Source organism: Staurois parvus, unplaced genomic scaffold (genome assembly GCF_062004578.1).
Source record: "Staurois parvus isolate SC_StPar_1 unplaced genomic scaffold, SC_StPar_1.0 ptg000176l, whole genome shotgun sequence".
NCBI lineage: Eukaryota > Metazoa > Chordata > Amphibia > Anura > Ranidae > Staurois > Staurois parvus.
In genome coordinates this window covers 1,342,792-1,369,423 of record NW_028317972.1, presented here as the reverse complement: position 1 = coordinate 1,369,423, position 26,632 = coordinate 1,342,792, and the positions used below count along the sequence as shown (strand labels likewise).

Genomic DNA, 26,632 nt, shown 5'->3' with positions numbered 1-26,632 from the left:
TAGAACAATATCGGACCTCTGAAAAGTATAAGCATGCATATGTACTCAGTACTTGGTTTGGGCCCCTTTTGCAGCAATTACTGCCTCAATGCTGCGTGGCATGGAAGCTATCAGCCTGTGGCACTGCTTAGGTGTTATGGAAGACCAGGATGCTTCAACAGCGGCCTTCAGCTCTTCTGCATTGTTCGGTCTCATGTCTCTCATCTTTCTCTTGGCAGTGCCCCATAGATTCTCTATGGGGTTCAGGTCAGGCGAGTTTGCTGGCCAATCAAGCACAGTAGACCCACGGTCATTGAACCAGATTTTGGTGCTTTTGACAGTGTGGGCAGGTGCCAAGTCCTACTGGAAAATGAAGTCCGCATCCCATAAAGCTCATCTATGGAAGGAAGCATGAAGTGCTCCAAAATCTTTTGGTAGACGGCTGCGTTGACCCTGGACTTAATGAAGGACAGTGGACTAACACCAGCAGATGACATGGCTCCCCAAATCAACACAGACTGTGGAAACATCACACTGGACTTCAAGCATCTTGCAGTGTGCGCCTCTCCATTCTTCCTCCATACTCTGGGTCCTTGGTTTCCAAATGAGATGCAAAAGTTGCTCTCATCAGAAAAGAGGACTTTGGACCACTGAGCAACAGACCAGGTCTGTTTTTCTTTAGCCCAGGTAAGACGCTTCTGACGGTGTTTGTTGTTCAGGAGCGGCTTGACAAGAGGAATATGACATTTGAATCCCATGTCCAGGATCCATCTGTGTGTGGTGGCTATTGATGCACTGACTCCAGCCTCAGTCCACTCCTTGTGAAAGTTCCCAACACTTTTGAATGGCCTTTTCCTGACAATCCTCTCCAGGCTGCAGTCATCCCTGCGGCTTGTGCACCTTTTTCTTCCACAATATTCCCTTCCACATAACTTTCTATTAATGTGCTTTGATACAGCACTTTGGGAACATCGAACTTCTTTTGCAATTACCTTTTGAGGCTTTCCCTCCTTATGGAGGGTGTCAATGATGGTTTTCTGCACAACTGTCAGGTCAGCAGTCTTTCCCATGATTGTGATTCCTACTGAACCAGACTGAGAGACCATTTAAAGGCTCAGGAACCCTTTGTAGGTGTTATGGCTTAATTAGCTGATTAGAGTGGGACACTTTGAGCCTAGAATATTGCACCTTTTCACAATAATTTTCTGAGATTGTGGATTTGGAGTTTTCATGAGCTGTAAGCCATAATCCTCACAATTATGGCAAATCACGACTTAAACTATCTTGCTTTGCATGTAATGAGTCTATCTCATATATTAGTTTTACCTTTTTAGTTGCATTACTGAAATAAATGAACTTTTGCACGATATTCTAATTTTTCGAGTTTTACCTGTATACTGGAATTTTATTTATTTATTTTTTAACTAGTAATGGCTGCGATCAGCGACTGCAGCGGGCATTCTGACACTGGGGGAGGAACTAACTTGGTGTCACTAACATCCCCAGTGACATCAACACAGTGATTAGTGCTAATAAAAAGCACTGACACTGTACTAATGGCACTGGGCAGGAAAGTGTTAACGTGGAGCGATCAAAGGGTTAACTATATGCTGTTTCACAGTATGCTTTGTGTGTGCTTTCAACTGTAAGCACGCTGCTTTGTATGGCTCTGCTATGCAGAGCCATACAAAGCAGTGTGCAGGAGCTGACGGAAGAGAACTGTATTGTTTACATACAGTTCTCTTCCTCGTCGGTAATACTTGGTGATCACCGGGTGCCGGCGAGTGATCACTGGCTGGGACCCGGTGATTGACAGCCGAGGCTGCGAATGTTATGTGATTTTGCGTGCCCATGCCCCCCTGTAGCACTATTTCTGCTATAGGGCATATGGGAAGCGGATAAGAATAACAGCACCCTACATGTCTGCTAAAGAGAAACACATGTTGCCTGTGGGTCGCACACCTTTCCCAACCCGCATGTGTGAACCTAAACAGTCACATTTTCTCCAAGGTAACATACTGAATACACTGTTTGAGGTCTGCTTAAAAACCTCCCCTTTCCACTTTTTCCGGGGGGTCCACCGGTTTGGCCCCGCGGCTCACCTCAGATGTGGCTGGTGGGGTCATCCCGAGGGGATCCTGGAAGAAGATAGCCTCGTTCCTGCTTTTTGCAATTCCCGTCTCCCAATCCCCCTCTCTTCTTATCGTTCTTTATCTCTCCAACTGACTTCTCCTTTTTTCTCTTCTCCTATTTTCTTCCCCCCCCCCCTTTTTTTGTTTTGTTTTCCTTTGAATTCAGATTCATATACAAGTTTATACGGAACTAGCTCATTGTGTCTCCTACATCTCGTCGTGGATGCCCTCCTCGACACTATATTTATTCATATCTCCGTACTACATGCCATTATGTTATTGATCCTTACATTTTTCTTTTTTTTAATGGAACTATTTTCACCTATTCACATGAATCATTGTCACATTTGTGCGATGGCTTTTCTTATGTATGTCCACTTGTACCTGTTTTCATTTTGCCTTCATGCCATGTATTGTTAAACTGTTGAAAATGTAATAAAGACAAATTTGCCTTTAAAAACCTCCCCTTATACAGGCATTCAACAGGTTTAATGCTTGTAAAAGCATCTCTATGTTAGCCTGTGTGGCAATGCACATATAAGCATTTACAGGCATATTTGAAGGTGAGCATTTACAGGCAAAAAAAACCAAAAACATATCAAAGGCGCATACTGAAGCTTTTGAGCAGAAAAAACACGTATAAATGCACATAAATGTATTCCAATGGCCAGAATAATTATTATTCTCTCCAGTAGAATGCATTTATTCTTAAAACGTCATATGCGGAAAAAAAACACTTACATATTTGAACGTTAGAGGGGTTTTTTTCTGCCAAATTCTCACAGCACAAAATTGCTGTTTATTTTTATACGCCTGTGTGCATGAAGTGTAAATTGTAAGTTCTGCAGTCGAGTCTCGTAGTTGGGGAATTCACCCATTTAGCTGGATTTGGCAAGACTACAGTGATCCCCTTTATAAAGCACTGCTATAATCTTTCATTCCCCTTTTCTTAAATCAGACACAGCATTGAGTGCCTTTTACTATACCTTTTATTCATATGACTCTTATTTCTTGTGTGAAATGCCAGTCAGTACAGCATTGTCCTGCGTAGCATTAGATGTATTGATCTTGCCATCCAGGTGCGTCTACTTTTTTTATGCCTCTCCCTGTCACGAGACTCTCAGGAAATGGGTTGATACTCTTGCACTGTGGAATGCACAAGAGGAAGTATCCCACAGACAGGCAGCTCCTCCCAGCACCCAATCTATGCTCAGCCTGACACCCTCTCCCTGGAACACTCACATGGCACTGGAAAAGACCACTGGACCCTAATACTGGACCCCAAATACCTAGAGTAAGGTCAGTGCATTTTGTATTGCTAATGCTTATTGTGTTTTTACACATTGTTACATTCAAACACAGCTGCAATTTTTTGAAGCATTCCCTTTGTTTACTTTTTGAATACAGTCGGCAATCTTCAGAATGTAAGTTGTCGAACCACTACAATTAGCATGTTCTGCTAGCTCCTGCCGTCATCTGCTGTGGAACTACAAGTCCCAGCATGCCTGCCACAGCTGTGCATGTCTGTGCTTGCAATTCTTCACAACCCAGGCAGTGGTACTTTGCACCCATCTCTTTAAGTACGGACTTAAATACCAACTGTTGTTCAGTCTGTACCATCATACAAAAAGCACTTCTTTATCTGCTGCTGCAGTGTCATAACGCAAATTAGCGCTGACCAAACCGTTCCTAGAGCCCAAAGTCAATATAGAATTACCTCACTTAGTTTATTAGTTTTATAATGGCTTGGATTGGTATGTGATCGAATAGTATGGGAGAGAATAGCTCTGATTCAATCTGTGAATTGTCCGGCATCCTTAGCACTATTAATCCTTTATCAGGAAAAAACCTGATGATAAAACCAGGAAAAATAACTATGTACATCAAAGGTATTTTTCCTAATATATAATATATACATTACGATATATTATAATATATTAGGATATATTAAGGTATTTTTCCTAATATATATAATATAAATTAGGATATATTAAGGTATTTTTCTTAATATATATTTAGTGTCTGGAATAGTATTTTGTATTTTAGCGTAGTTCTGTCTCTGTATGTCAGACTCCCACTGTCTCTATTAGCTAAATTAAAATCTTTATCTGTTGTAGATTACAATGTTGTTTAAACAGAATTACAGCCAAACCCACAGGTCATATCATATTTTAGAGAAGGAACAGGCAGGCTTTATCAGGGCTTGTACCTAAAACCGTTCATAGCAAACATACTGTCTTGATGGACTTCAAAACTTTGTATACTTGCTAGGCAACAAATAGATACATTGTGACTAAATGTTTTTGAAATGAGGCTGATGAATACCCTGCCTGCCTGAAAGCTCTGTCAGGTTTTTATTGCTTTGCAGTAGGAATAATAATAATACAGTCACTTTTCCTACTTTTATCATCATTGCAAGTTATACATCAACTACACTGTACTTGAAAAATCGAGTGTAAAGACATTTTTGTACAATACACTTTAGATTTAGCAAAGCCTACCTAATTTATCCAATCATTTTTTTATCCAATCAGGCAGGCCCTTGCACTACATACAGTAGTTAATATTAAAGGAGTGGGAGATGGAAAGAAAGTGACTGTCCTTGACCTTGTAACCATGGTTTTACCGGTACCACACCCCTAAGGAAAATATGTTGAAAAAAACCCTAACCATAAAAACTAATGGGGCTTTAAAGGTAACAAACCATACGAATAAAAGTGAATTGAACAAATATAGGAACAGTAAATAAAATTGAACACCTTTTTATTAGGTTAAAAAACCATCCATAGGTGGAGCATATTCATCACACATAGAAAACCATAAAAATAAAATGCAGAAAGTGAGACCCGGCCACAGTATGTTGTTGCTGATGTCCTAGACACAGACGGTGTCATGGGTATCGGCCGCAAAAAACAGCAGCCATAGGTTAGAGCAAATAGGCTAAGCTGTACAAATAGTGGATAAGATGGTACATGGCTATCAATGGCAACAGATAATTGTATTATAGTTGATATAAAACACTTTACCAGATAGCAACATAGGTGTTGATGAATGAATAAACGTAGTTTCCACTTGAAACCATGAAAAGGTACTTTGTTTTGGGATTCCAACGTGTTTCGTGGGACAGGAACCATTTCTTTAGGGAACAAAACAAAACATAAATTCCAGTTGATGACACCAGCACAATCCCAGATAGCTCCTGCAAGATATGGGTCAATCGTATCTGGATGGACAGAGGGGGGCCTCCAACAACCATAAATAATGATAATTGATCAAGAAAGAATCCAAGTCCACTTGAAGACTTGTAAAAAAAAAAACAGAATCATCATTCATGCAATCAGATATCTATTGGCCAAATGCTACAGACCACCAAGTATAGTAGGGCTCAGATTACTTTCCATCAGTGGAGAAAAGTTCCTTATGGAAGGAGGGGGAGGGAAAAACCTCAAACCCTCTTCCCCCTGTGTTGTCCTTGTTTTTTACAAGTCTTCGTGGACTTGGATTCTTTCTTGATTGATGATCATTATTTATGGTTGTTGGATGACCCCCTCTGTCCATCCAGATACGATTGACCCATATCTGGCAGGAGCTATCTGACATTGTGTTGGTATCATCAACTGGAATTTGTTTTATTTTTTTCCCCTGAAGAAGTGGGCTCTGTCCCACGAAATGCATTGGAATCCCAAAACAAAGTACCTTCTCATGGTTTCAAGTGGAAACTACATGTTCGTTCATCAACACCTATGATACTGTCTGGTTAGGTGTCTTATATCAATATTAATACAATTATCTGTTTCCATTGATAGCCATGTACCATCTTATCCACTATTTGTACAGTTTAGCCTATTTGCTCTAAGGCTATGGCTACTGCTTTTTACGGCTGATACCCGTGACGCCGTCTGCATCTAGGACATCAGCAACAACCTACTATAGCCGAGTCTCACTTTCTGTATTTTATTTTTATGGTTTTCTATGTCTCTGTCTGATGAATATGCTCCACCTATGGGTGGTTATTTTAACCTAATTAAAGGTGTGCAATTTTATCTACTGTTCCTATATTTGTTCAATTCACTTTTATTGGTATGGTTTGGTACTTCTAAAGCCGCATTTGTTTTTCTGGTTAGGGTTTTTTTCTACATACAGTAGTTGTTGGTAGATCTAAAGGAGGTTCTACGATCAGATTGTAACATGTGTAATAAGCCTAAAGCTGGCCATGCATGGATTGAAATTCGGCCTGTTCATGCATGGTCCTGTGCTGAAAAGTGAATTCCGATGGCAGGGGAGTCCCACTGTCAGTGGGGAGGATTTCTGCATCCGCATCGAATGTGTGGATGGGGGAATTGGGTCAGTTTTCTTTTTTTTTTTGCTCAACCCACTGGCTGAATGAAAAAAAACTGACCCATGTATGGCCAACTTAGGAGTGATATTGTTCCATAGGATTTAAGCTTCAAGTACAAAGTTAGTAAAACATAATATCTCTATTGCTTTTCATCTAAAAGTAATGGGATTGTAGCCAACATGTTCAGAAATGAATCAACACAACAACAGCACTGGAAGTTAATTGCCCGCTGCCTCTTTATTACTGGTATGAAATATGTAAATAACTTGCATCACATTATCAATAACCATTTAAACTTACCGTATTTATCGCTTCATAAGACACAACTAGGTTTTAGAGGAGGAAAACAAGAAAAAAAATATTCTGAACCAAGGAGACTGTGGACATAGTACAGGGGATGACCAGAGACTGCGGACATAGTACAGGGGATGACCAGAGACTGCGGACATAGTACAGGGGATGACAAGAGACTGCGGACATAGTACAGGAGATGACCAGAAACTGCGGACATAGTACAGGAGATGACCAGAGACTGCGGACATAGTACAGGGGATGACCAGAGACTCCGTACATAGTACAGGGGATGACCAGAGACTGCGGACATAGTACAGGGGATGACCAGAGACTGCGGACATAGTACAGGAGATGACCAGAAACTGCGGACATAGTACAGGGGATGACCAGAGACTGCGGACATAGTACAGGGGATGACCAGAGACTGCGGACATAGTACAGGGGATGACCAGAGACTGCGGACACAGTACAGGGGATGACCAGAGACTGCGGACACAGTACAGGGGATGACCAGAGACTGCGGACACAGTACAGGGGATGACCAGAGACTGCGGACACAGTACAGGGGATGACCAGAGACTGCGGACACAGTACAGGGGATGACCAGAGACTGCGGACACAGTACAGGGGATGACCAGAGACTGCGGACACAGTACAGGAGATGACCAGAGACTGCGGACACAGTACAGAAGATGACCAGAGACTGCGGACACAGTACAGGGGATGACCAGAGACTGCGGACACAGTACAGGGGATGACAAGAGACTGCGGACATAGTACAGGAGATGACCAGAGACTGCGGACATAGTACAGGGGATGACCAGAGACTCCGTACATAGTACAGGGGATGACCAGAGACTGCGTACATAGTACAGGGGATGACCAGAGACTGCGGACACAGTACAGGAGATGACCAGAGACTGCGGACACAGTACAGGAGATGACCAGAGACTGCGGACACAGTACAGGGGATGACCAGAGACTGCGGACACAGTACAGGGGATGACCAGAGACTGCGGACACAGTACAGGGGATGACCAGAGACTGCGGACACAGTACAGGGGATGACCAGAGACTGCGGACACAGTACAGGGGATGACCAGAGACTGCGGACACAGTACAGGGGATGACCAGAGACTGCGGACACAGTACAGGAGATGACCAGAGACTGCGGACACAGTACAGGAGATGACCAGAGACTGCGGACACAGTACACGGGATGACCAGAGACTGCGGACATAGTACACGGGATAGCCAGAGACTGCGGACACAGTACAGGGGATGGCCAGAGACTGCGGACACAGTACAGGGGATGGCCAGAGACTGCGGACACAGTACAGGAGATGGCCAGAGATTGCGGACACAGTACAGGAGATGGCCAGAGACTGCGGACACAGTACAGGAGATGGCCAGAGACTGCGGACACAGTACAGGAGATGGCCAGAGACTGCGGACATAGTACAGGGGATGACCAGAGACTGCGGATGTACTACAGGAGATGACCAGAGACCTTTCAGCAATGCACATTTATACAGTTTGGTATAGCAGTCCACAGGCAGTCTATGGGGGGGAGGAAATACCTGGCCAGTTGGGCTCAGCATCCTCTCTGAGGGTGGGGCTCCCACTCACATTTCCTCTTCTACTAGCAGTTCCCTTCTGAGCATACAGGCTGCATGGGACAGGGTCAGTGGAGCTCCTGGACCTGCCCCCCCCCCCCCCCCCCCCCACTGCTGGCTGGGGATACAACGATGTCTTCAGTGTACCCTGTCAGCTCTGCAGTGCAGTGATCGGGGCCCCAATCTAAGGGCGGTGCGGGGTTAAGGGGCAACTGCTTTGGGCACTGCCTGCCGCTACTGTACTGCTGACTTGGACTCTTCCTCTTTCCTGCCACAGAAGAGCCAAGCGGCCGGCCTGGTATTCTAACACAGTGGCAGCGACTGGGGAAGGAGGTAGGTCTGGTCAATATTCACTCCATAAGATGTACAGACATTTCCCCCCATTTTTTTGTGGAAAAAGTGTGTCTTATGGAGCGAAAAATACGGTACTTTAACATCAACCATTGAGAGCAATCCAGCCACTATGACTCGGGTTAAAAATATATCCAAAGACATTTAAATAAACTGTCCCCCTTAGTAGATAGGTGACCAAAACCACATAATAATCTGGCTGTGACAAGGGAGGGGGGAGGAGAGCTGTCACACAGGGATATAGGGACTGGCTCAGAGCCCCTCACAGAGCCCTTTTTTATAAGGGTTAAGCCCTTTCTAGAAGGTTCCAAAAGGTCAGCTGACCCTAGCCTACAGGTCATGTGACCTTCCAGAATGTTCCCCAGGGTTAGCTGACCTATCCTGTCTCTGGGCAGATCACACCTGTGCCACCTGACAGGGAATGTTGCTAGGCAGATTTCCCACAGCTGGACCAGGTGTAACCAGACCTCTGACCACCCAGGTGCCTGAGGAGAAGGAAGGGGGGCCCTTAAGACAGGCTCCCCTTTACTTCCATTCTGCACGTAACATTCAAGTATACTTAAAGAAAAATATACACTCCTGAACTACTACAGACAAAATAAAGTGCATGCTAATATAACCCAATGGCTGTTGTACACTATATGCCACTTTAGCACTTTAATCCTTTTTGCTGCCAGCGTTGTTTTTGTGCACACGTTTAAAAAAATATTTAGGCCTGAAGATTACATAAAACCCCCAAAATATATATTTTCTAAAAGCAGACATCCTAGAGAATAAAATAGTGTACTTCTAATTTTAGGAAACTCAAAACTCAGTAAAAATGTTAAATAAAAGTTAATTTTAGGGTTCACAGAGGCAATAAATTACCCAACTTTTTGATAAAATATGAGATGAGGTTGCATCGAGTAAATAGATATGTCAAACCTTAAATATGTGTGCGCCCATGAAATGGCGGCAAATTTCAGTACCATATATTTTCCAATGGTGTCGCTTTAAAAGCCCCCAGTAGGTCGTCTGTTTATGGAGCTGGTCTGGTGCTCTCACTCCGGCATGCATGGTGATATGTAACACTGCATGTATATAGTATCTCAATCAACATTTACATGCATAGGAGCCCCCAACACGTGTGTTTACGTTCATATGTGTGTATATATGTGGGGGGGCTGCAAAAAAATTGAGGGGGGATTGTTATTTTTTTACAATTTAACCATTTCAATACCGTGCAATTTTACACCTTCCCTCCCAGGCCATTTTTCAGGTTTCAGCGCTTTCACACTTTGAATGACAATTGCGCGGTCATACAACACTGCACCCAAGCTAAAAGTTTAACATTTTCTTCACACAACTAGAGCTTTCTTTTGGTGGTATTTAATCACCACTGGGGTTTTTATTTTTTGCTAAATTAACAAAAAAAGACCCAAAATTTTGAAAAAAAAACACATTTTTCTTTGTTTCTGTTATATAAAAGTTTACAAATAAATAATTGTTCTTCATAAATTTAGGCCGAGATGTATTCTGCTACATGTCTTTGGTGAAAATAACCCAAATTAGGATGTATTTTTTAGTTTGTAGGAAAGTTATAGAGTTCACAAACTATGGTATAGATCTGAATATTGATCAATCCTGAAGTACTGACGGCCAATCTAATTTCTTGAGGTCCAAGAATGTCAGAATAGTACAGATATCCCCAAATGACCCCTTTTTGCAGAGTAGACAGTCCGACGTACTTCATAAGAGGCATGGCAAGTTTTTTGAAGTTGTATTTTTTTTGTCATAATTTTTCGGAAAATGAAAAAATTAAAAAAATTATTTTCACTATTTTTTTTTTTTTTACATACTGTCACCAGTGCAGTACAGCGTCATCATATAACTGGCATGGCGGTGAAGAGGGACACTGACTGGTGACAGTATGAAAAAAATATATATATTTTTTTTAAAAATTTTTTAATTTTTTTATTATTTTTAATTTTTTATTACTTTTTTTTAAAGATTTTTTCATATTTTACTATGACCAAAGTAGTACAATGTTACCATAGGCGGCAAATGGTTAAAAAAACCTTTTTTTTACTTAACTTTTGGCCGGGCGGCAAATGGTTAAAAAAACTTTTTTTTACTTAACTTTTTTTTTTTATCACACGGGACAAAAAGTCTGCTATGTGATGATTTATCGGTGACAGGTTCTGTTGATTGAGACATCCAGGGTCTAAAAGACCCTGGATCTCTCCCCTGTGCTACACTAAATGTAATGCAGCTGTCAGGTTTGTACTATGTATGGCCTTGGCAGCAAAAGGGTTAAAGTACCAAAAGGCTAGCTATGTATATGTTAGATTTATTAATTCATGCTAAAGAGCATGGATAGAGAAATCTCCCTGTCTACTGTTGTATTCAGAGAGCCAGCATCTGTGGCTGTCTGAGTACCCAAACAGTGACTGCATCTTTCAGTTGAAGTTTATGGTGCTGGTTGGTGCCGACAGGGCCGCCCACTACTTTGGCAAGTGAAGCAGGAGTTGACTAAAATTTGAGTTGTGTATGACATGCTTAATAATGTAAGTGGCAAAAAAAGTGGTTAACCCATACATGTACAGAGTCTTTCAGTCATTCAGTCAGACACTCTAATGTAGAACACACAAAGTAGTGACAAATCTCACCAGAGTACAATCCTTCAATATTTCTACTGTTAGCCCAGCTGGACTGTATATTTTCATAAGAGAATTATAATCGTACATGTGGTCATTTATTTAAGCCATTATGACAATGGACTGTTCCACACATAAGCATCTATTTGAATCAAAATGCAAATAGAAGATCTTGCATGAACACCTCAAGTGCCTTGGCAAGCACCCAGCACTATGTGCAATTCCTGGAATTGTCTAGAGAATACAATAAAGAATAAAATCTTTTATTCACTTGCCCTCCAGAGAATTTACCCCCTCCCCCCTCATGAACAGGCCATTTTTTGTGATACGGTGCTGCGTTACTTTAACTGACAATTGCGCGGTCATGCAACACTGCACCCACATTGTCCTTTTTTCCCCACAAATGGAGCTTTCTCTCTGTATTTGATTGCCTCTGTGGTTTTAATTTTTTGCACTATAAATAAAAAGACTGACAATTTTGAGGAAGAAAAAAAATATATTTTTGACTTTTTGCTATTAAACATGTCCAGTAAAAAAATGTAAAAAATCAAATTTCGTTGTAAATTTAGGCCAAAATGTATTCTGCTACATCTATGCTAAAAAAAAATCCCAATACGTGTAAATTGTTTTACGTGAAAGTTATAGTGTTTAAAAATGGCGGTATATATATTGAATTTTTTTTTTAAAACTAGTAATGGCAGCAATCAGCGACTTATTGCAGGACTGTGGCAGGCATTCTGACACTGGGGGGAACTGTCACTGACATCCCCCATGACACTAATACAGTTATCAGTGCTAATAAAAAGCCCTGACACTGTACTAATGACACTGAGCAGGAAGGAGTTAACATCTGGGGTGATCAAAGCATTAACTGTGTGTGTTTTACTGTGTGCTGTGTGTGTGTTTCACTGTGTATGCACATTGTTTTGTATTGCTCTGCTATGCAGAGCAATACAAAGCAGTGTGCAGGAGCTGACAAGGGAGAAATCTGTATTGTTTACATACAGACCTCTCCCCATCAGTGATACTCGGTAATCAGTTGTCTCAGGTCTTTTGCAGACTCTAACATGTTTTCTTCTAAGATTGCCCTGTATTTGGCTCTGACCAGCTTACCTGTTCCTGCTGAAGAAAAGCATCCCCACAACATGATACTGCCACCACCATGTTTCACGGTGGGGATGGTGTGTTCAGGGTGTTGTGCAGTTAGTTTTCCGCCACACATAGCGTTTTACTTTTAGGCCGAAAAGTTAAGTTTTGGTCTCATCTGACCAGAGCACCTTGTTCCACGCTTGCTGTGTCCTCCGCATGGCTTTCCACAAACTGCAAACGGGACTTCTTATGGCTTTCTTACAACAATGGTTTTCTTCTTGCCACACTTCCATGAAGGCCAGGTTTGTAAAGTGCAAGACTAATAGTTGTCTTGTGGACAGATTCTCCCACCTGAGCTGTGAATCTTTGCAGCTCCTGCGGAGTTACCATGGGCCTCTTGGTTGCTTCTCTGATTAATGCTCTCCTTACCTGGCCTGTCAGTTTTGGGGGACGGCCATGTCTTAGTAGGTTTGCAGTTGTGTCATACTCTTTCCATTTTCAGATGATGGATTGAACAGTGCTCTGTGAGATGTTCAAAGCTTGGGATATTTTTATATAACCTAACCCTGCCTTAAACTTCTCCACAACTTTATACCTGACCTGTCTGGCTTTCATGATGCTGTTTAACCACTTGCCTACCAGGCACTTATACCCCCTTATTTACCAGGCCAATTTTCAGCTTTCAGTGCTGCCGCACTTTGATTGACCATTGCGCGGTCATGCAACATTGTACCCATATGAAATTTTGATCATTTTTTTCTCACAAATAGAGCTTTCTTTTGGTGGTATTTAATCGCCGCTGGGCTCTTTACTTTTTGCGCTATAAATAAAAAAATGCAAAAAATTTGAAAAAAAAAAGTTTCTTTGTTTCTATTATAAAATTTTTCAAACAGGTATTTTTTCTCCTTCACTGATGTACGTTGATGAGGCAGCACTAAAGGGCACTGATAGACAGTACTCACACACATAGGCAGGTGTCACAGATAGGCGGCACTAATATGCAGCACTGACAGGCGGCACTGATAGGTGACACTGATGATGGGTACTGATAGACGGCACTGACTGGCATCACTGCTGGGCACTGACTGGCGGCACTGACTGGCACAACCCCTGGGCACTGACTGGTGGCACTGACTGGCAGCACTGCTGGGCTGCACTGGTGGGCGGCACTGGTGAGCAGCTCTGGTGGGTGGGCACAGGTGGGTGGCACTGGTGGGCACAGGTGGGTGGGCACAGGTGGGTGGCACTTCTGGGCACAGGTGTGTGACACTGCAGAGTGGCACAGGTGGGTGCACTGCTGGGCACAGGTGGGTGCACTGCTGGGCACAGGTGGGTGATCTGCTGGGCACAGGTGGGCGGAGCTAGTGGGCGCACTGCTGGGCACAGGTGGGCGGAACTTGCGAGTGGCACTGCTGGGCACCGATCATCAGGGCACTGATCATCAGTGCCCTGATGATCGGTGCCGATCCCCGCTCTGACAACTGCCGGTTCTCGGCAGTACTTTCCTCACGATCTGACAGCATGAGGAAAGTGCAGCCGAGAACCGGCACTTGCAATTCCCTCTGATCAGCGTGTCATTGGACACCGCTGATCACGTGGTAAAAGGCCGCTGTGATTGGCCTTTTACCAGATCACGTGATCAGCTGTGTCCGTAGGACACAGCGATCACAGAGATCGCCGGGTGCGCGCCCCCTGGGGCGCGCAGGAGAGCGCGTTCTGGGAGGCCGTCATATGACGTCCACTCAGAACTGGCCGGCCGCAGTGCAGCCGTCATTCGGCTATCTGCGGTCGGCAGCTAGTTAACTAATGTTCTTTAACCGCTTCCCGACCGCCCTATAGCAGAAATACTGCTACAGGACAGCACGGGTGCGCAAAATCACGTGTATACACACTTGATTTTGTATACCCGAGTAGCGGGCGCACGTGCCCTACCCGCGCTGCCATTAGCGGCCGCAGTTGTCAATCACGGGCCCCAGTTGGTAATTACCCGCTGGCGCCCGGTGATTACCGAGCATCTCCAATGGGGAGGAAGACTGTTTGTTTTGTTTACAATCAGTCTTCCTCCCTGTCAGCTCGGGCACACTGCTCGGAATGGCTGTGCTATCCCGATCAGTGTGCTTACAATGAAGCACACACACCACCGCTTCCTAGTAAAAAAACGACATACATATAGTTAACACTTTGATCACCTCATGTTAACCCCTTCCTGTCAGTAGTGTCAGTGCTTTTTTTTTAGCACTGATCGCTGTCAGTGACACCAAGTTAGTTCCCCCCCCAGTGTCAGAATGTCCGCCGCAGTCCCGCTAAAAGTCACTGATCGCCTCTATTACTAGTAGAAGAAAAAAAACCCCCAGTATCTATACCGCCATTTGTAAACGCTATAACTTTCACTTAAACCAATTAATTTGCATGTATTGGGATTTTTTTTAGGAAAGACGTCTCAGAATACATTTTGGCCTAAATTTATGACAAAATTCGATTTTTACATTTTTCCACTGGACTTGTTTTTAATAGCAAAAATTCCAAAATATTGTTTTTTTTTCTCAAAATTGTCGGTCATATTTTTATTTTGTATAGCGCAAAGCTCAATTTGTGGGGAAAAAAGGACATAAATTTCATTTGGGTGCAGCGTTGCATGACCACGCAATTGTCAGTTAAAGTAAAGCAGCGCCTTAAAGCAAAAAATGGCCTGGTCAGGAAGGAGGGTAAATCCTCTGGAGGGTAAGTAGTTAACAAACCTCTGAGGGCTTCACATAACAGCTGTATTTATACTGCGATTAAATTACACACAGGTGGACTCTATTTACTAATAAGGTGACTTCTGAAGGATGTAAACAAAAAAAAATGATAAACTAGCTAATGTTCTGGCTACTGTAGTATTATGATGGACGGAGAACGTCATAGATTCAATGTCCAAGTAATTTATCTCTTATCCTTATTTTTTTTTTTTTCTCCTGGGGTGCTGCAGCTCTCTGTTATCTCTACGGCAAGGGGCGGGGGGAAGAGATGACGTAAAACATACAAAGAGAGAGAGCAAATGATCACCATAGTGTAATACCCCTATATTATGATTATTATTCTACAGGATTTATATAGCACCAACAGTTTGCTCAGCGCTTTACAATATATCATAAAAAGTTTTCAGATTGCACTCACATTTTCCAAATGGTATAGAACATGTCTGCATATAGAGTGATGCGCTGCGTGGTCCCTGTAAGATCCGGGGCCTCTGGATGGTCTGCTGTCTGCCACAATCAACCAAGGACTGCACTGGAAGCGCGGTGACAGACCACTGTGCACGCGTCCGGTCCAGCCGGCTCGGCACTACGTTGCTAACTAGTGGGTATGAGGGAAGGAGAATGATGACAACAACAGGAACCCACGTCAGGACCACGTCATGGTTGCAATGTGTTTCGGAGGCGTGGCCTTCTTTTATCAACTCACCCTTGCCTAGGCACTTGATTTTATACACTTGTGACCATGGAAGTGATTGTAATATCTGAATCCAATGATTTAGAAGGGTGTCCCAATACTTTTGGCAATATTGTGTGTGTATGTATATGTGTATATATATCTATCTATATCTATCTATCTATCTATCTATCTATCTATCTATCTATCTATATATATATATAGTGTGTGTGTGCAGGGGCGGACTGACCATTTGAAAACTGGTGCACTGCCCAAGGGCCCAGGGTCAGTAGGGGGCCTCATGAGATGTCCCTGGTACCTTTTTCATAGGCTTTTTTGAGTTTGGGCAAGGACACAGGGGCCCCATGATCCCCTATTACCCGGGGGCCCCATGAGTTGTCAGTCGGTCCCTGAGTGTATGTGTGTATTTATATGTGTATGTATATAATTTTTTTTTTTTTTTTATAATATGATGTTTTTATGCAAAACATATATCTTTAGTAGATGACTAGCAATAGAAGTATGGTGATATTGTGCTTTGGCTTCTCCAAATCTTCGACATCACAGGATGAAGGAAGCAGCTGCTTGCTCAACATTGTAATGACATGGGTAGCAGATCGATGAACTCACTGCTGGACTGCCCAGATTATGCAAGATGCCAGCGAGTGACTTTCCTTCCTGTGCAGCCAGCTAAAACATGTTTTGTTTTGTGTGGTGTTACGCTTTAAAAGTAACCTAAAGGATAGCTGCTAACTATCAACGCTTAGATGGTTATCCACTGCCTATCTTCCTGAAGTGGTATTGTTGCCTTCCAGGTAGTCTCTGTGTGTGATGCTGCTGCAGCGGTGTTTTGCATACTGGAGACTTTGGGGGGTTTGGCCTAAAAGGTCCCCATTTGTAGACATAGAATGGATTTTTACTTTAAAAATGTTGGCTATAGGTGGAAAAGGCTAAATTGTCAACCTGTCCAAACCCTCATCTAATCATTCACAGATGACAGGATTATATGACCCCAGCTGCTTATAAGTGACTATATGCTGAACAAAACAAAATGAATACCAGGTTATAACGCAAACCCTAGTACCTTTTTGACTTTTTTTGAAATTACATTGGAATGCTTTGTATGTTTTTATAACCTGTCTCCATAAAAGCTTGTAAACAATACAATCCTGCTGTCCTCTGTACAGCCGCAATATCATAGTAAGCAGATATGTATTTTATGACACTGCTTCAATAAGTTCCTATATGGAGGTGTCTTCATAGAAAGCTGCCTGCAACACATGCAAACAGTGTACCTCTGATAAATGAAAGAGAATCTGGCAAGATAATTAATCTTTCAGCACTATGACGGGGCTTACTGATGCCTTGATCTGTCTAATTTTACATTCTCTGCACAATCTTTAGAGATACCAAAACTATGTGTTATGAGGGCTTCCCTAAACAATTAAATGTGTATCCATTAAGCAAACCCTACTTGGTGGTTTTTTTTAAAAGAGAGTTTACCAAGATATTGTGTAACGTGTTTGGGGAGCTTCAGATTTGCCAACAAATTTGTAAGAATCATCCTAAACATTCTATTCATGCAGGGTAGTCCCACAATACCTGCTTTTGCCAGTTTTGTTAGGGCCCTAACGGTGGTGCACAAGTGAAGGAACTCTGTGATTTCTGTGCACTTTTAGTCTGGAGAGAAGCTATAGCAGAAGTATCTGAAGGGATTAGCTCTCAGTAGATCAAAAGCAAAGTTGATAAGTTCAGATGAAGTGTAAAAGAGGAAATAGATCCTGGGTGCAGTTCTGGAGAGTTCAAGTCATACCAAAGCTAACAATGTTTTTAAATTAATGCATTCATTAGATTAAGGTAAAAAATTTTGTTTATTTCTCTACCCCCCCCTTCCCTGTTTGAAGGGGAAGAGAGGGAAGAATAGATCCAGTGTTGTTCACGACTGCATCTACTCTCCCCTCTCTTCCTCTTCACACAGCACTCGAGCAGCAGCAGGAGCCATTGGCAGTCAATCCAATGCAGTGAGGAGGAACTGGGAGGTGGAGCTAAGTACGCTGGGTAAGTCTATGGAGTGCGGCTCCATAGACACACAACTCTGGAGCGTGCAGACACTGTGTGCATCCATAGCAAGCCGCTTGTAATGGAGACATACGATGAAGAGGAGGTGCCAAGATCGCAGCCAAGGAACCCTAAGAATAAGAGGGTCGGGGTTGCTCTGTGCAATACTACTGCACAGAGCTGGTGAGTGTAACATGTTTGTTATGGTAATTTAGAAAAAAAGTTTGCCTTTAGCAACACTTTAAGGCAGTAGTGCTAAGGATAGACTGAGCAGACTAGGTGATTCCAAGAGAGTAGAACTGTGATGTTTTAAAGTGCCGGTTTCTAATATACAGTGTACACAATGGGTTGACACCCTCTCACAAAATCCTGTGCCTGAGCCGGAGGTGCCTGGGATGGAGGGAGGTGCTAGGGAGATCCAGCACTATGCTCAGGGCATCTGCTTCCTTCCCCACTCTGGCACCAAGTGCCCTAATTTTCCCCCAGTAGTCAGCAAGGGCTCTCCCATTTCCTCCTACCAGGTTGCTCAGACACCTGGGAACTGTGGTTCCTTTCAGTGAGGAGCGATTCCTCCCATAGTTCTCTTCTCAATAGCACCTCCTCAGCCCAGCATTAACCAATTAAGGAAAAGCATACAAACTCAATGGGATCACAGCAAGTGGACATGCTGGGATTTGTCCCACGATTACAGTTTTGTGCAATTCAGTTCAACTTTCCTCAAGCGGTTTTTTTCTTATGCCAGCACCTAGCTACATGTGAAATAAAAAAAATGCATATAGTGAATATTAAGATTAGACCTATTACCTGCATACTGTTAGACTATAGTATTTAAATTTTTATTTTTTTTTGCAATAATTATACAGCATTTATATAGCGCTAAAAGGTTTGCTCAGCACTGTACATTATAGTGGGGGACAGAACATGAGACAATACAGTAACAAAACAAAACATGAGGGGTTCAAGGGCCCTGCTTTTTCGAGCGTGTAATCTAGGATGCTCCTTTTAGCAGATATAATGTTACACGAATAAATTAAATATATCAAAAGTATATTCACCACACAAAACCACACCCCCCAATAAAATGAGTTAACCAATTTTAAATTGCCTAGCAATTTAATGAGTGAATAGCAAATTATTATTATATAGGACTTATATAGCGCCAACAGTTTGCTCAGCGCTTTACAATATAATGGGAGACAATACAGCAGCAATACAGTTCAATACAAGAGGGATAGGAGGGCCCTGCTCCTTGGAGCTTACAATCTAGGAGGGAGGGGCTAGTGGTACAAAATTTAGTAACTCTGGGGAATGGACTGGTTGGAAGAGTAGAAGATTCCATTATTAGCTGAGGGCAGGATAGGCTTCCCTGAAGAGATAGGTTTTCAGAGATTGCCTAAAAGTGAGCAGAGTAGGCGATAGTCTGATAAATTGGGGTAGAGAGTTCCAGAGGATGGGGGAAGCTCTGGAGAAGTCCTGGAGATGAGCATGGGAGGAGGAGACAAGGGAGCTAGAGAGCAGGAGGTCTTGCGAGGAGCCGAGAGTTTGGGTGATATTTAGAGACAAGATTGGTGATGTAATATGGGGCAGAGTTATAAATGGCTTTATACGTTATTGTTAATGTTTTGAACTTTATCCATTGAGCAATGGGAAGCCAGTGGAGGGATTGGCAGAGAGGGGTGGCAGATACAGAACGGTTAGTAAGGTGGATGAGTCTGGCAGCAACATTTGTGATAGACTGAAGAGGGGATAGCCTGCAATTCGGTAGGCCAATGAGGAGGGAGATACAATAGTCAAGACGAGATATAACAAGGGAGTGAATAAGTTGCTTAGTGGTTTCCCGAGGTTAGGAATGGGCGTATCTTGGAGATGTTGCGGAGGTGAAGTCTACAAGATTTGGACAGTGAATGGATTTGGGACTGAAAGGACAGATGGGAGTCTAGGATTACACCTAGTACCCTGACATGAGGGGAGGGACTGATGATTGTGTTATTGATCTTGATGGAGAAGTCAGGGGAGGGGGCATGGGCTGGGGGGAATACTAAGAGCTCAGTTTTGGAAAGATTGAGTTTGAGGAAGTGGAATGACATCCATGCCGATATGTCACTTGGTAGGTTAGTAATGCAAGAGGAGACTGAAGAGGTGAGGTGAGGAGTAGAAAGATAGATTTGTGTGTCATCAGCATAGAGATGGTACTTAAAGCCATGGGAGTTTATCAAGTGACCAAGGGAGGAGGTGTAGATGGAGAAGAGAAGGGGTCCAAGGACAGAACCTTGAGGGACCCCTACAGAAAGAGGGAGTGAAAAGGAGGAGCCAGCGTTTTAGGTAATGCTGAAGGAGCGCTGCGATAGGTAGGAGGAGAACCAGGAGAGAACAGAGTCTCTGAGGCCAAGTGAGTGGAGTTTTTTGAGGAGGAGGGGATGGTCAACTGTATCAAAAGCTGCAGAGAGTAGTAGTATGGAGTAGTAGCCATTGGTTTTAGCTGTTAGTAGATCATTAGTGAGTTTTAGTAGGGCAGTTTCAGTGGAGTGTAGTGAGCGAAAGCCTGACTGTAGAGGGTCAAGAAGGTTGTTGTCAGTGAGGTGGGAGCTCAGGCGATTGTAGACTAAGCGTTCTAGGAGTTTAGAGGTAAATGGCAGCAGGGAGATGGGTCTTAAGTTGTTCAGATTGGTGGGGTCCAGGGAGGGCTTTTTAAGTATGGGAGTGATGTGTGCATGCTTTAGAGGGGTGGGGAAGGCACCAGTAGAGAGGGAAAGATTGAAGATGTGAGTGAGGGAGCATAGGATGGAAGAAGAGGGTGACCGTAGTAGTTGTGAGGGGACAGGATCCAGGGGGCAGGTAGTGAGACGGGCTTCTGAGAAAACCTTAGTGACCTCTTTGGTAGTAGCAAGGTCAAAAGAAAAAAGTGTTGAGGGAGGTTTAGTATAAGGTATGCTAAGTGGGATGGATGTCTGTGCAGTGGCAATGCCCCTACGAATTGCCTCAATCTTGTTTTTGAAATGATTTGCAATCTCGTGAGCAGTGAGTGAGGTACTGGGTGGAGGTGGAGAAAGTAGAGAGTTAAAAGTAGAGAAGAGACTACGAGGACTGGATGACAAGGTATTAATAAGAGTGACAAAGTAGGCTTGTTTGGCAGCATGAAGGGAGGAATTGTATGTTAAGAAAGCAGATTTATATAGGGTGAATGCTTGTTGAGATTTGGTTTTACGCCACAATCGCTCCAGCGCACGGCTATGTCGTTTTTAAGATTTCTGGTGTCGTCAGTCTGCCAAGGTTGTAATGGTCGCGGCTTTATGCTTCATGTTGTTAGAGCAGCAAGTGAGTCTAATGTGGAAATTAAAGTGTTATTGAATAAAAAGTCCTTCTAATCCACTAAAGTCACCATGTGAGCAAATTAAATTAAGTGCACGAAACTTCACTCAAGTGTCACCATGTGCTCCAGAGAAAAACCTCCTCCAACTCACTGGCACTTACCAGACATCATGGCCCATCTAAACTTGATAGGCAATCACGCTTATGGTGAGTGTCAGATGTTATAAGGATCTTCAACAACTTAGCCTCTGGGCAATTAGAGGCTGATTAGATGGTGGGACATTCTCCAAAATATTTACTCCTCCCAGGAACTGGTCACCGATGTCATATACATCTTTCATCTGGAATTCATTCTTCTTGTCCCCTTGTGTATGTAAACGTAGCCACTCTTGTCTGCTCGAAAAATTGCAGTACACAACCCAGCAGCATTCCTCCTCCATCTCACACCCTTATTGTCAAAACCGTACAAACAATCTTGATATATCTCTTGAATGCAGCTAAAGCCTACATCTGATTATATTGGAAACAGACCACTCCCCACCATTAACATCTGGCTCAGTAAGGTGAACAAAATCAAAACTATGGCGGATGCTGTGGCTTCTTTAAATCACAAAGGGGAATAATTCCATAAAACCTGGTTCTATTGTATAGACCTTGGGTTTACACCTGAATACTGAGCTCCTTATGACTTTGAAAATCATGGATTGTTGAAATGAGCTTAAAAAAGAAAACCAATGCAGCCACCACGTCTAATGATTGGTAAGCCTCAATATATTTAATTTTTGGTTTTGGGTTTAATGCTCTTTACATTGGTGGTAAGTGGGAAGAATTCCTCAATTGTTTGCTCAGGAGAAACCTATCAATCTCTGAAAGAAACTCTAGTCAAGAAAGGCTGCTATAGATAATTGTGATGACTAGAGATGTAAAATTTCCAGAAATTTTGAAGTCATGGGGGGAAAAAAAACTTTTGTCTTTTTTTTTCCAGAAAAAATTAATTTTTTTTTGAAAATTACATAAAAATGCAGTGTTTGGTAGTCTTACAAATAGTCACTTGTTACACTGTTACTAGATCAGGGCTTTTTTTAAAACTTTTTTTTACCTTTGAGGAACCTCGGGACACGGCTGATGACAGATCTGAGTACCGGCCCCCGTTGCCGGTACCATGTCACCTGCTGTGACCAATCACATCAGGTCACATGACAGTTGTATACAATGGATGGCTTCATTCATGCCATCCATTGTATACTAGTGTCTAGCTGTGAATGGTCACAGCGATTACATGCACATGTCATGTGATTAGCTGTGGCCAAATCACAGCTAAGCACAAAAAAAAAAACCCTGAATGAATCGATGTCATTCAGGTAAATGCTTGCTTATAGCAAAGTAGTAATTCTTTGCTATAAGCAAATTGTGTAAAAAAAAAAAAAATACTGATCACTTCCCCAAAGTAGTACAATGTTAGTATGGTAACATTGTACTACTTTGGACATAGTGAAATATGAAAAAAAATCTTAAAAAAAAGAAAAAAAATGTAATAAAAAACTAAAAATAATAAAAAAATAAAAAATATATATTTTTTTTCATACTGTCACCAGTCAGTGTCCCTGATCACCGCCATGCCAGTTATATGATGACGCTGTGCTGCACTGGTGACAGTATGTAAAAAAAAATAGTGAAAATTATTTTTTTAATTTTTTCATTTTCCAAAAAATTATGACAAAAAAAATACAACTTCAAATAACTCGCCATGCCCCTTACAAAGTACGTCGGACTGTCTACTTTGCAAAAAGGGGTCATTTGGGGGATATCTGTACTGTTCTGACATTCTTGGACCTCAACAAATTAGATTGGCTGTCAGTACTTCAGGATTGATCAATATTCAGATCTATACCATAGTTTGTGAACTCTATAACCTTCCTACAAACTAAAAAATACATCCTAATTTGGGTTATTTTCACCAAAGACATGTAGCAGAATACATCTTGGCTAAATTTATGAAGAACAATTATTTATTTGCAAACTTTTATAACAGAAACAAAGAAAAACGGAGGGCCCGGGGTCAGTAGGGGGCCCCATGAGATGCCCCTGGTACCTTTTTCATAGGCTTTTTTGAGTTTGGGCAAATGGGTTTTACATTATCATACAGATGCAAGATCAGCTTGAAGCAGGTCAAATGATTTTAGAAGCATCTCAAACTGATGCCAGCAACCCAAAATCTGTGAACACAATTCCAACTACTAGTTCTATTATTTAACTTGTCAGTAATAAGCCATGCTTCAGATGCAGAAAACTGATAAAGTCAACAGTATACTGATACATCTTAATAACATAGTATCAGTAAAGCTTGTCATAGAGGTTACAATCTCCATTAAATTTACCAAGGCTATATAATGTGAGGCCATGCCTAAACATTCTGTTCACTTTGTAGCCAACCATAAAGGCTGTCACCAGGGGCGGACTGACCATTTGGAAACTCGGGCACTGCCCGAGGGCCCGGGGTCAGTAGGGGGCCCCATGAGATACCCCTGGTACCTTTTTCATAGGCTTTTTTGAGTTTGGGCAAGGACACAGGGGCCCCATGATCCCCTATTGCCCGGGGGCCCCATGAGTTGTCAGTCCGCCCCTGGTCTCATCTATATAGGTCGAGGAGCTCCAGGATACGTTTTTTGTTCACGGCAAACAGGTTGTTTAGTGTCTTGATTAGTAAGCCCTGGGTTGAGTCCTAAAGTCTGGAGACTTCATAGAGACATGGAAGATGAAGTCAATAATCCTTGGTCCAGGTTTTGCCAGAAACCAGCACACTTAACTGTGCACGTGCATGTAGGGTTTCTGTAAAGAAGATGACTAGAGTTCAGTGTTCCACCCTCCCAAAGGGACCGTGTGGCTGCAAGGGAACTGTTAGAGATGCATGTGTGCACAGGAGTTGTAGCAGATTGTCTGTGAAGGAACAGATAGAGGCTCTAAACCTGAGGGCCACAGCATTGTTACAAGACAATAAGCCAGGAGGCTGACGGAATACTTGTAGCAGAGAAAAGCTGAATAACACCTGCAAGGGAAACTTGTTTGTATTATGAATGTTCTTTTAAATAAAAGCTGTCAAGAAAGCCCTAAATGAAGATTTGGAAAGTGGACTGCATCCTTTAAGTGCTACACTTGAGCCAATTTCCGACACTATGTATTCCCCACTCGCACACCCCCTCTTCCTCAAAATGTTATATGGACAAAACTATGCTGTTACTGATGTAACCCATTGAAATGTTATTACTTGCAATACATTAAAGTGGACATTAGATTGTGGTGGCCTGCTATTCAGTTACTCACATTGACAGAACAGCCCTCTGGAACTTGTATTTTTGAACAGCAGGACTTGGCTATTAAACAGAGTGACTGGAACTACATTTCCCAGGAGAGGCAGCATTTGGGCGGGGGCATATAATTATCAAAGCCCGGGACATCGGCAGGGAGAGTGCGGAGGGAGATTGAAGAAGGTGTGCTGACGGCTGAAGTGCTGAACTAGGACACAGAGCCAGGATTGGAGAGCAAGCAGAAAGAAATTATTGATTGCCTGGCCTGCCGCGCTGCCAAGCAGGCCACTCTGACACAGGAGACTGAGCGGAACGCCAAGTGTGAACCAGAGGACCCGTGGGCTGTCCCTATCTATTGGGAGAGACGGATTGTAGCAATCCGCCAAACCACATTGATTGGGTGAGAGAGACCCATGCATCCACTAACAAAGTGAACATTGATAGTTCATCACCTCGGTTATCTACCTGCACATAGTTGTGAACATTACATACAGTTGCCCTATTTTGCGGCCTAGTTATACCAGCGCCATTGTTGGAATACATCTGGAGTACATTTAACTGACCACAGGATATACAGTTACAGATCAAGATATAGCAGTGCCAACTGAATCAACCAGTCCCTTTCCCTTCCTATAGAGCAGGATTCTTACTATGGGCCATCCTTTTGCCTTTGTCCATAGACATTTATACCAATCGTTGCTATTTACTACATCAAGCTCAATTCATGATTAGAGCTCTTAACCACTTGAGCTCCTGAGGATTTACCCCCCTTAATGACCAGGCCTCTTTTTGCTACTCGGCACTGAACTAATTCAACTGATAATTGCGCGGTCATGCAATGCTGCACCTAAACGAAATTTATGTCCTTTTTTCACACAAATAGAGCTTTCTTTCGGTGGTATTTGATCACCTGTGCGCTTTTTATTTTTCACGCTATAAACAAAAAAAGACCAAATATTTTGAAGAAAAACGATATTTTTTACTTTCAGCTATAAAAAATATATAGTAAACTCAAAGTTAGTTATAAATTTAGGCCAAAATGTATTCTGCTACATGTTTTTGGTAAAAAAAATCCCAATAAGTGTATATTGATTGCTTTGTCTGAAAGTTATAGCGTCTACAAACTATGGTATAGATACTGCAATTTACAACATTTTTTTGCTATATAGTGCTGCACTAGTTTAACGGACAATTGGTCATGCAATACGGTACAATGAGATTTTTTTAACATGAATAGAGCATTCTTTTGGTGGTCTTTGATCACCTGTGCACTTTTTATTTTTGGCGCTATAACCAGAAAAGGTTTTGAAGAAAAAATTTTTTTTTTTAAAAAAAAAACAATATTTTCTCATTTTTGTCATAAAAAATATCTAAAAAAACTAAAATTTCATCATAAATTTAGGCCAAAATGTATTCTGCTACATGTTTTTGGTTAAAAAAAATCCCAATAAGTGTATATTGATTGCTTTTTGTGAAAGTTATAGCGTCTACAAACTATGGTATAGATAATGGAATTTACATAGCTTTTACTTTCTGACTGCCCATCACATTTCTTGAGGTGCTAAAATACCAGAATAGTACAAACACTCTCAAATCACCCCTTTTCGGAAATTAGACACCCTAAGCTATCTGCTGAGAGTCATATTGAGTCCATAGAAGATTTATTTTTTTTCCACAAGTTTCTGAAAAATGACAAAAACTTCTTTTTTTTCTTTTTACACGAAGTTGTCATTTAAATGATTTATTTCTCGCACAAGCCATGGGTATATGTGGAATTACACCCCAAAATACATTCTGCTACTTCTACTGAGTATGGGGATACCATATGTGTGAGACTTTTTGGAAGCCTAGCCACATACAGGAGCCTGAAATCCAATGACCACTTTGAAAGCCTGAAGGTGCGTAACTTCCTCATTACACTTCCTCACTACCTATCACAGTTTCGAAGGCCCTGACATGCCAGGATAGCCCCAAACCCCCCCAAATGACCCCTTTCTGGAAAGTAGACACCCCAAGGAATTTAAAAAGAGGCATGGTGAGTATTTTGCAGATTTAATTTTTTCTCACAAGGTTTTGAAATATAAACAAAATAGAAAAAATGTTTTTGTTTTTT

General features: G+C 42.3%; 1 protein-coding gene across 2 annotated transcripts in view; it reads left to right on the top strand.

The window, feature by feature from the left end:
• The first annotated feature begins 3,264 nt into the window (after window positions 1-3,264).
• The window catches only part of CARD9 (caspase recruitment domain family member 9), an 84,738-nt gene continuing 61,370 nt past the window's right edge, over window positions 3,265-26,632 (top strand). Inside the window, exon 1 of one of the 2 annotated variants that reach the window (XM_089677032.1) lies at window positions 3,265-3,405. The gene's annotated coding sequence lies outside the window, so the exon portion shown is untranslated. Of the gene's footprint in view, window positions 3,411-26,632 lie in introns of both variants that reach the window. The other variant, XM_089677031.1, reaches the window with a different exon arrangement.